The sequence below is a fragment of the Mus musculus genome, chromosome 4 (genome assembly GCF_000001635.26).
Source record: "Mus musculus strain C57BL/6J chromosome 4, GRCm38.p6 C57BL/6J".
Taxonomy (NCBI): Eukaryota; Metazoa; Chordata; class Mammalia; order Rodentia; family Muridae; genus Mus; species Mus musculus.
The window spans coordinates 27,228,447-27,240,797 of NC_000070.6; positions in this window are offsets into that span (position 1 = coordinate 27,228,447).

The window sequence follows — 12,351 nt, forward strand, 5'->3', positions numbered from 1 at the left end:
AAGGGCAGCATAATCAAGTTTTGTTAGGGGTCAGGAAAGAACTCCTGAAAACCAACAGAAAGATTGGAAATAGGTAGGAGATGGGAGGACCTTCTAGAATATATCAGAGACCTGGGAGGTGAGAGACTCTCAGGACTCATATGGAGGAACTTTAGATGTAATGCCCAACAGTAGGGAAAGGGAACTTGTAGTGAACTTATCTTTTATATCACAATATATAATTACAGATTAACATTAAGAAAGTTATAATAGCAGTTTTCACTCAATAACAACAGAAATCAATACATTATATTTAATAATTCTTATTATAATAACTACAGAAGACATTATATACAAAATCTTAGGAGAATTTTTTTTCTTTGCAGATAAACACACTAGAAAATTTTCTTTGTTTTCTCTACAGTGCTTTGTAAGGCTGAACATAAATTTCTACTTGTGAAATTTTATACATTTGTTGTATAGGTTTATTATGAATAAATATTGAATTGCATATAATATTTGTTATAACAGGAAACTTCATGTGGTAGTGTCAGGTCCTTTTTCCTGATCAATTTTGAATTTAATCAATTCTAGTATCCTAAAAACAATGAGAATAGCAATTCTTAAACTTTTTCTCAGCATAACTTGTGATAGTTAACTATCACTATTACAGAACTGTTGACATTTGCTCTTGCTGTGTGTATTGTAATGCTAATTGTGGGCTCCCAAGACCTGGAGCCCACACTAGGACCCAAGTGATGCTATGTGACTTTGCCTCTAAGTGATTTCTGATTGGTAAATAAAGAAGTGATAACCAATATCTGAGAAAAATAAACATAGGCGGTGTTTAGATTTCCTGGGTTTGAGGTCAGATGGGAACCAGGTAGGTTTGTGGAACAGAAGAAGGTTCAGGAGAAGGAAAGCCACTGTGGGTTAGGTTAGTTAATAAAAACATGTCCCTGAGGCCTGACCAATTGCAGTTAAAGGCAGCCCAGATGAATCTTAATAATTAGTGATTGGGGGATATTGGTAGGAAAGTAAATTTTAATAGCAGAGAAAGTAGATATCTGCCCAGCTCTTTTGCTTACTATTAACATAAAGGTTGTGTGTACGTCTTTTATCTGGGAACAAAGGCAAAGAATAAACTCCAGATTGGCACTAAAAATTTCATTGATAATCACTTGACCTCATTATTACTGAAACAGGGTATTGAATTATGAGACAGAGTGGGGAAGCAGAAAACAAGAGGTAGGAATCTCAATATGACTCCATGAACGTGCCCTCAATAACCTTTCTGCACATCTAATTCTTCCCAAAAACTACAAAAAAAAAGAGAGAGAGAGAGAGAAAGAAAGAAAGAAAGAAAGAAAGAAAGAAAGAAAGAAAGAAAGAAAGAAAGAAAGAAAGAAAGAAAGAAAGAGGAAGCATCAACAACAACCAAACAGGAGTGCTATAGTCTTCAGCACATCACTGTCAGGAGACTATTTCATATCCAAAGCATAGCCCCCATTCCCATTATAAGTTAAAGTGAGATGTAGCTTCTACCAGACAAGGAGAACTGGGTACACCTGAAGAGAGGCTGGGAATAAAAAAGGATAGGCAGGCGAGAGAAGAATGAAGCCAAGACAAAGATTTCTAATCAAGGCTCAAAGTTTAATTTTCAGCTCTGCATCCTAATGCTATTTTACTGGTTATAGTAAATGTAATAATAAAATGATAGCAGGATGCACTTTACTATGTGTTGAGCTAAGAATCTTAGTGACGTTAGTGGGGCCTTTCTTTGCCAACACAGCCCTGATATACAGCTCTTCTTTACACAGCATTTTCACTGAAGTAAGAATTTGGCTTCAGGATAGCTGACCCTTTAGTTGAGGTCTTTAGGTTCAGTTTCCATTTTCTTACTTTCTTGGCTGTACAAAGCATAATGGGTTCTGCTGTGATTTTCCTGCATTTTGATAAGATGCTTATTTACTTCCTTCTATTTTGAAGATGCCCAGAGGCTTCGTGGGCTATATTTGTAAATTTACATGTAGGTCTATTTGTTTAGAAATAAATGAGAAAATAAATAAAATATAGAGCATGGATACAAACATGTCAACAGTCAATTATATTCCATTTTGATTATTGACTAGAAAACATAGGGAATTTTATCACCTAATTTTCTTGGATCCTTTCTTACTAAATCTTTCTTGACACAAATAATGATGTGATTTGAGGATTGGTTTTCCTTCCTTTCATTTTCTGTTTCTCCCCCCCCCTTTTTTGTTTTTTGTTTTTTTGCTTTTTTTGTTTTTTGTTTTCTGTTTTTTACATTTCTCCCCTGAAGCAGGATATAATCAAGGCTGTCATTCACTTGAAACACTAACTACAAGTTGAACACAAAGGGTCAGGACCTCACTGAAACAGTTATTTATAGTGAAACAGTGTCGGCAAATAGCATCCATTTGGGCTAACGGCCTTGAGATGGGAAAAGGGCCTTCCATATAAAAAAGTAATACCCAGATTAGGTGCCAGTTGCTGAAATCAGTGAGGTTAGCACACTACAGTTCCATTTTCTCTCAGCTCAGAATCACATAATGCATTCTCTTATCTAAAAAACATTCAAGAGGCCAAAAGCAGAGTCTCAGAGATCTGAATAATTCTATGTAAGGGTGTATTTTTCATATTTTTTCAACACAGCATTTTCTTTCAAATATTTCCATATATTAAGGGATAGCCTAAAGAATATGGATATTTTAACAGCAAGTAATTCTAATATAGAACGTAAGGCTTATAAATAAAAATTATATCAAGTAATAACATCATGAACTTTAGTGAATATTGTTGGTATCATTGGTGGAGGCTCCAGAAAGACCACACCAGGCCAAACTATTCCATGTGAGGTTTATTGGTTTATTGAGAGGGGGAAGGGTAAGGTGATATATATATACATACATACATATACATATATATGATATACATACACTCATATGGATGGTGACATGGTCACAAGTAAAGGTGGGAGGTGAGCCCAATGGGTTCTGGGAATATGGTGGCTGTCGTCTTGCAACAGGTGTGTAGGTCTCACTGTCACCTATGTGATGACACAGGTTTCAGAGGTTCTGGTACCAACATTCCTCTCTTCCTATTATTATAAAGAGAAGAAAAGAGGAGGGGGAAGATGATGGTGAAAAGGGAACAAGAGTGCCTTGTCTCTTAGCCCCTTTCTGCTGTCTAGAGGTGTCATCAATTTTGGGTTGTAGCTGACTTTTTACCATTGGAATCTGCTTAGTAAATGTTTGCATCAGGTTTCCCTGTGGACAGTGGCTCTTCTATGGGCAGTGGCTGGTAATTCTGTAACAGGAGCTGATTAATAGTTTGGTTAGAATGTTTTTTTTTTTTTGTATTTGTCATTGAAGGAATGTAGAAACAAGATTAATGAGGCAGGGAGCAAATAATAACACCAGAAGGATGACTAGAAAAGGTGGTACAAAAGGGAGGACCCACTTCTAAAAAGGGTTTTTGAAAATCCCATCACTGGAGGTCTCATCGTCCCTAAAGTTCTTTTTGTCTGATTTTATATCTAATTATCCCAGATTGGTTGACATAGAAACAACACTCTTCTTGAAGGAACAGGCAAAGACCTCTCTCTCTCTCTCTCTCTCTCTCTCTCTCTCTCTCTCTCTCTCTCTCTCTCTTTCTTTTAGATGTTTTCTTTATATACATTTGAAACACTATCCTAATACAATTTGCAAAACACAAGAAAATCAACAAGAGGGAAGACCAATGGGTGGATACTTTAAAGACCACCTTCTTTAGCTCTCAGGACATCTAGGCCCCGTTGGTTCTGAAGCACCAAAGAATCAATCTTTTTCTGGATAGTAATCACATTTCCCTTCATTTTTTGAAGACCGCCTTTTAGCTGGGAAGTGAATGCATTTATTATATTGGGTCCAGGAAGTCATTATCCCTGCAACTCCAGTACTAAAACCTATAGTTATTCCAGAATCGACCAAGAGTGGCACAACTTGAACTGCCCTCTTATGTTGGCCAGCTACCATATCTACAACTGGGATTGGCATGGGCTCATTCCCTTGGATTCCTCCCAGTTCAGGGAAAAGGAGTACCAATGTGCAAACTCCTGACTTGGGTGCCACAAAGAATTTATGTATTCTAGACTGCAGGGAATTGTGGTAGAGATGATATATCATGGGTTATGGTTCTATTGCAGACTAGGGACCTTAGTATTCCTACAGAACATGTTCCAGAGTTCTTTAAACAGTTTGTCATGCCAAAAAGAGGGATAGAGAAAATGTATGGAGTCATGGCAACATTGGAGTCAGGACAGCTGACAAAAGGTAAAATAAGGTTTCTTGGCAGTATCACCAGAAAGGCTGTAAGTGACCATTTTGAGTTAATTCCAGGGGGTACGCATAACCAGCAGTCTTTAAAGTGAACAGACCTGGTGACATTAAGGACTTGCTATGCTGAGATCAAGGCATGAAGCAAAAGGGAAAATTACAGGTTTGTGCCATTTATGGGGGGTGCTATCAAAGAGGTAAGGACTTCGGAGGTGTGTTTGATTATCTCCCCTACTTTTCTGATATCTAGGGGTTGGGCAATTGAGACATATTTTTCTCTTAATATGGATAGTACTTACTGTAGAACTGGGCTGATTTTTATTGTAGAGCTTACTGACAACTCCTGCTTCCCACCTGGGATCCTATGGATTTTGTATGTAGAAGAAGAGTGTCTTTTGGTGTTGATAGGAAAAAAGATTGGTCCATGATCCTAGCATATGTATATGATAAGACCAATATGGACATACTCATAGTAATCTGGCCATTTTCTATAATAATCATATATCTGGTCAAAAAGAAAGCAAGTATAGAAATCATAATATTTAGATGGGATAACAGATACAGAATGATAGCGATTTGGATCAGCTCCTGGCATCCAGCTCTGGAACAGTTTCCTGAACCTTTTTGTAAAGACTGTTATCTGTGGGGGTTTCTTGAACTTCAAATCTCCAGATGTAAGGACTACCCTGGGTGGAAACGAACAGGACAGGAAAGATGAGAAACCTATGTCTAATCCAGTCATATAGACCTTTGCTGCCAGAGTGGTGTCTCATTTTCTAGGATTGGGGACAAGGTGGGCAGGCTCAATATCCTCTGGATCTTAACAGAGCATGGTCCTATTAGGGTTTGACGTGTATGAAGAGGAGTTATTTTTTAGGTGGAGGGATGAAAGTTTTGAAGTGAGACAGGTGGACCCAATGAGAGAGTTTTGTAGCTCTAGGGATCACAAGAATTAACTTAAAAGGACCCTGCCATTTGGGAGAGAGGGGTGAGAGCTGATGATATGGAGGGGATAGAAGGACTTGGTCTCCAGTGTTGACAGGTAGTGTATAGGAGACAGTATGTGACTACCATAGATGGTAGTCAGCAAAGTTCCATAGGAGAGAACCGAGGTGGCAAAGTAATGGGGTAAGTAGATGGTCTGGGAGGGGAGAGCTTTTAGGTGAAAGACCAGTAGTTAAGATTGGACATCCATACATGAGTTCAAAGGGTGAGATGAGGAGAGATCACTTGGGGAGAGCTCATGGCCTGAAAAGAGCCAGAGGTAGGAGTTTTACCCAAGCAAGGTGAAGTTCCTGTGACTGCTTAGCAAGAGTGATTTTTAAGGTTAGTTCTTTCAACCTTACCTGAAGACTGAGGGTGGTAGGGGATGTAAAAATGCCAGGAGATGTCTAGGGCCTTAGATAGAATTTGAGAAATCTGGGAAGTAAATTCGGGACCATTGTCTGACTAGCGGGAGGCTGAGACACCAAACTGGGGGACGATCTCTTCAGCAGGAGATCAGAGACTGGCTGAGCCCTTTTGTGAGTTATGAGAAATGCTTCCACCCATCCTGAGAAGTGGTCCATCAAGACCAGGAAGTAAGTGACATTTCTGACAGCTAGCATTGGGTAAAGTCAAGTTGCCAGTCAGTTTCAGGAAGAGAACCTGTAGCCTGATGGATCGGAAAAGGGATGCTACGATATCTTGAGCTGTAGTGTGATATCTGACAGATTTTACAAGAAGCAGTAATAGATTTTAAGAAACTTAAGTCTTCAGGAGTAGTCTGTAGTTGGATCTTAACAAAAGAAGACAACGTTCAGCTGTTAGGATGAAAGAGTTGGTGAAGATATGACAGAAATTGGCACGTGTCAGGGAGTGAAGGTAGGGATGTGGGTTGCAGTGTAAGGATGTCCTGGGGAAGATGAGATGAGTCTAAGCCCCTAAGGGCTGCAACTCTAGCTGCCTCATAGGCTTGATTGTTTCTGTTGGAGACAATAGAGTCATCCTTCTGGTGGGATATGCAGTGGACAATCCCAACTGCTGTGGGGGGATAGGAGGCCTTTAGCATGGCTATAATGTGGTTTGCATTAGTTACTGACCCTCCTTTTGTAGTAAGCAATGTGAGCTCCTTCCAGATAGTGGCATGGGACAGGAGGATATGGAAAGCATATTTGGAATCTGTGAAGATGTTGAGGGATTGTCCCTGTGCTAATTGAAAGGCACGGGTAAGGGCTATTAGTTCAGCCTGTTGATTAGTGATGTGAGTAGGAAAGGCCTGTGCCTCCACCACTTTGGTGTCTGATACTATGGCATAACCAGCTAGCTTTTCTTGCCCCTTAATATAAAACAAGCTTCTATCTGTATACCAGTTATAAATGACTTGAGACAATGTGTCTTCCTGTATATATGAAGGATGAGGTAATAGTTCCTTTAAATTTTCAGTGCAGAGATAGGGAGTGGTAAATATTAGGTCAAGGATAAAGATTGGAAATATTAAGAGGAGAGTATGATTGGAAGGTGAGTGTGGAACTTCTATTAGCACTACCTGAAAAGAAAGAACTCTGGAGGGAGGTAGAGTGTATAGGCCTGTGTAAGTTAGGAGCTGTGTCAGGTTATGAGAAGAGAGGACAGTTATAGGTGACCCCAAGGTTAGGATTTTAGACTCTTTAATGAGTTCAGCAGCTGTTAAGGTATGAATACAAGATGTCCATCCGTGGGTGATTAAGTCTAGTCTTTTTGACACATATGCTACAGGTACAAAAGAAGGTCCCAGTTGGTGACCTAAGACTTGAAAAGCAAATCCCTCCTTTTTTAGTTACACAGAGGGAAAAAGGATGAGTCAGATCAGGGAGAAATATAGAGAGTAAGTCAGAAGCCAGGGTCTGGCTAAAGAGGTGTGAGAGTCTTGGAATCCGAATGTTGGTATCAGCGGCGGTGGCACTAGAAAAACAGCACCAGGCCAAACAAACAGTTCCATGTGAGGTTTACTGAGAGGGGAAAAGTCAAGGTGGTAGAAGAAAAAGAAGAGAGGAAAGAGAGAGCGAGGGGAGGAGAAGGATGTTCCTCATTTTATATATATATAAAATATATACACCTTGTATTCACACATTTACCTGTGACCACGTCACCATATATATAGATATAAGTAAAGGTGTGAGGTGAGCCCAGTGGATTCTGGGAATATGGTGGCTGTTGTCTTGACAACAGGTACGTTGATCACGCTGTTGCTTATGTGATGTCACAGGTTTCAGAGGTCCTGATACCAACAAATATTACGATGAAATTCAAGCTATGGTAGATGAACTTATTCTTGAATGATACCATAAAACAGCAATTCTCAGTCTCCATATACTGAGAAAATTAAATGTAATTTCTCAAGTTGTGGTGAGCCCACAACCAAACATTATTTTGTTTCTTCTTCATAACTCTAATTTTGCTAATGTAGTCAATCATAATGTAAATACATAATAAACAGAATATCTGATATGTGACCCCATGCAGATGGTGTTGCACAGGTTGAGAAAATCTGCCATAAGACATTCAAAATGTGATAGTACTAATGGGTTCTTTTTGTTATCATAAATGAAGCCATTTCTAAAGTAAATAGCCTAAGAATATTATATTCTAGGAACTACTTAGAAATATGACATGGTGCCTATAGTTATGACTAATGATTTTAGCATACTGATTAATATTTATTTCTACTAGCATAAAACTGAAACCAAAGTAATTTAAATGGCAGCATCAGGAATATTTTGCTAGTGAAATCTGTATTTTGAAATCAGTAATAAGTCATAATGTAAATAAACATGTAAGAATACATAGATGAAAGGATGCTCAATCTACTGACAGGGATTTGTTAAAAATGCACTATGCCCAATGTTGTTAAATAAAATCTACCAATAAGTTAGAAAAAATATATATCTACCAAAACCTTAGCACTAATATCTTCCTTGATATAATTTACAAGGAAGAAAGTATTCACATGCCAACTGACTTCTGACACATTCTGTCTTTTCTTTCAATGAATTAACACACCTAACATCTCATATGCAAAATAATTCAACCATGAACCATAAGAAAATGTCGTATTTACATAAGAGCATTATTAGCATATTTATTGCAATTTCACTTAATTAGATTAATGTTTCAAATATTTTTAAAGCTTCAAAGACAGATACTGTAGTAGTAATCACCATTATATATTAGAAAAATGTATGTGTATTTCTGAAAATATATACAAGAAAATTTCATACATTATTTGTTATATTTCCATGTGCATGTTATTCATGAAAACTTTTACTATCCTTAAATAGATATGGAAACAACTTGGAGTAAAAAATTTCTTTCTTTTTTTTCTCATTAGTAATAAAACTGTATTTGGCATGTTAAAGCACATTTGAATTTTTACAAATTCCTGCATATCAGCCAGAAAAGACAACTTAGCAAACAGTAATAATAGAATGCCATTTCCAATTTAGGAGTGTTTTTCAAAAAATTTTTTTGTATTGTTAATCCCTCTGGGCAGGAATAAGACCACTACCATTTTTTTTTTCATTGCTACTTTTCTTACATTTAATTTTTTTTTAATTAGGTATTTCCCTCGTTTACATTTTCAATGCTATCCCAAAGGTCCCCCATACCCACCCCCCCCAATCCCCTACCCACCCACTCCCCCTTTTTGGCCCTGGCGTTCCCCTGTACTGGGGCATATAAAGTTTGCAAGTCCAATGGGCCTCTCTTTGCAGTGATGGCCAACTAGGCCATCTTTTGATACTTATGCAGCTAAAGACAAGAGCTCCCGGGTACTGGTTAGTTCATATTGTTGTTCCACCTATAGGGTTGCAGTTCCCTTTAGCTCCTTGGGTAATTTATCTAGCTCCTCCATTAGGGGCCATGTGACCCATCCAATAGCTGACTGTGATCATCCACTTCTGTGTTTGCTAGGCCCCGGCATAGTCTCACAAGAGAGAGCTATATCTGGGTCCTTTCAGCAAAATCTTGCTAGTGTATGCAATGGTGTCAGCATTTGGAAGCTGATTATGGGATGGATGCCTGCATATGGCAATCACTAGATGGTCCATCCTTTCGTCACAGCTCCAAATTTTGTCTCTGTAAGGATGAATTTTATTTTTGTTTCCTAGTATGAGTGTGTTCTGATTGCTGCAGTGCGAGCCATTTTGATATATTTGGTAGTCTATAAACTGTGGTTTCTGAATGTTTCACCAACACCATCAGTTTTCATTTCTTACATTTGTTATAAGGAACAATGTTTTAGATCTTAGTCGAAGAGAGTGGTTCTCCTCCTTAGAGGTAGTCACAGTACATCATTCTAGACATATAGTAGATATATTCTAATTCTCCATGTTTCTGTTTTCAACTACGTAGTGGAAAACAATGGTACTGTTCTTATTTGAGGACCTACATATTGGCATGTATATATTCTGTAATGATAGATGCTAGGCAGAAGAGTGGTTATTTTCAAACTTGTTTGGAAGTGCGCACAACTACTATATTATGGCCACAACTTCTTATATACATGGTTTTGTTTTGTGTGTTTAAAAATGAAAATATACTACTTGATAGGGTGAAATATGCACAATCTTATATGGAAAATAATAAAGTAGAAAAATAAAACGAAGTCACTATATAGCATGCAATTAGAAGTAAAATACTAGAGAAATATGGATAATTTGACGTTAAAAATGTATATGTAAGATTCCAGCTTCATTTTTAGTATCATAAAAAATTGAGTTCTTTTAATCACTTCACTTTTTATTGTTTTTGTTTGTTTTTGTCCCGGCCTTTTTGATATGATTTATAAGAATAAAAAATTTTAAAACTTTCTTGATTTGGAGAGTTGTGCATTCAGTTTCATCACTTTCGCAGTGACGACTTTTGATTACAGAAAGGCTGAGAGGGCTTCTGAGATCTTGCAAAGCATCCTGTGGACCATAGCATCACCAACTTTTACTGATATGTGCAATAGTATATGCACCAAGTAAAAATACTTTTTAAGGAAATAGCTACAGTTGCCGCAAAATATAATACTTTGAGGTGTTATCAAGAAATATTGTTCAAATAAATACAAAGCACAGGAAAAAAAACACTAATCATTTAACTGAACAAAACTCAAGTACATGAACCAACTATAGCCATCCGATACATCACTGCTGGACAGAATATGTAGTTGCTAGAAATGAACAGAAAGAAACTCAGACTTTGGCTCTGCTTGAAGCTTAGCAAGCATCATCTAATTTTGTTTCTTATAATTTGCTTTCAATGTCTTATGGGCTAATTTGGGGTATTAATTAATTTATCAGGAGGATAGAAATGTATTTGTATCTCATTCTCCAGATAGCTATGCATTCCATAGACACCTCATTCTTATTTGCAATAATCAAGAGTGGAATGGAAGATATTTCTGAGAAAATGATTGAAAAAAAAAGCTAGTTAATACAGTTTCTTTGTAAAAGGGGCATATTGTCATATGTTTGTAGTAACACATAAAAGTGCAAGTTGAGGCCTATTAAAATTATATCCAAATGAAAAGGGGAAGACAAATGTATGAGAAATGGAAATGTCCTACTCAGATGAAAGGGAAAGTACCAAGGTAAAGCTAAAGTATGCATTCAAACTGAGAACAGTTATAGCAAACATCCAAGAGGGGCAACATCTCTGCATACGCTGATAGTTACAAATGCAAACAAAAGAGGAGTGTAGGGCTGATAACAGAGTAGAGTGAGCATGATTAGATCAATTCTATTAAAAGCTGTGAAAGACAATAAATGATTCAGTAGAAGTAATCTGCATCCAGGTTTGCTCAGTAACCCACTGGAGGGCTTTGTCAAAATCTTTTGACAAGCTAATTAAAAACAGACAGTTATGCAGCATTTGGTGTTTACCTTTGTGAAATGAATCAACCCATCTTCAAGTTCCTTTATTCAAATTTCCTCCACTATCTTGTCATGTTGACCTTTATGGTACAATATCATGAATAAACTGCATATTCATCAAGACAGCTTTGATGTCACTGTGAAAATAAAATGTCACCTGGAAAGAATTTTTAACCAGTGTTTAGCTCAATGAAGAAAATGTTCATTGAGTATTGAATATGTACTGTACCTTTTACAAGTATTATATGCATATCAATAATAAATGATTGCAGCCTTTGAAGAAATAATGATATATCAAAATATGTACTCTGGATTTTTCATTGTTTCATTACTCTTCAAATACGTTTTCAAAGTTAAAAGGTTAAATTTTCCAAAAAAGCATTTCTTTTTATAATGCTCAGTTTCTTTCAGCAATATATGCTCACAACCTGTACACCTTTGAAGGTTTTTAAAATAAAGACGGAATAAGGTAAAATGTTAATTCTGTTTTGTAGCTCTTTTTCATACATACTGTAGAAACACCCTGCAGTGGTACCATAGGATATGCTGATGCCTCAAGGCTAGTATAGTTTGTATTTTCCCTGGTGCTCAGAAAATTGGTAGAAACTGAAATGTAGTATTCTTTATGCCCATTCTGCCCTTCAGGGCTAGTTTTGCTTTAACAAAGTTCTTCTATCTAATGATTTAAAGTAGGTCATCTTTTTGAGCAGCCCATCACCTACTAAGGCTCAGAAAAAGCTAGCAAGTAAGGCCAGCCCAGCAGCTGTGCCTTACAGAAAATTATATTGCAGAGAATCATATACTTTGGAAAATATCTTAAATACACACACTTTTACGTGTAAATTGTCAGAGCATTATTATCAAGCATTGCTCTTAATGCTCATTCTGGGGCCTTGTGGGATCCCAAGAGTATCATGTCTGATCCCTACACCCTCCACTGCTGGGGGTGAAATCATTGGAGATCCTTAAACAATTCAGCTTATAACCCTGTCTGACTTACCCATCCTAATTGAATCTGCCTGCGACCCCAGCTGTATCTGACTGGGACACAACCTTCAGAGAAAGCCCCATCCCTGATATAGCATGCAGAGTAGATCTTCCTGATTCATATCCAAGAGAGTTAAACACCCTTACTTACACTATCTGGCCCACAG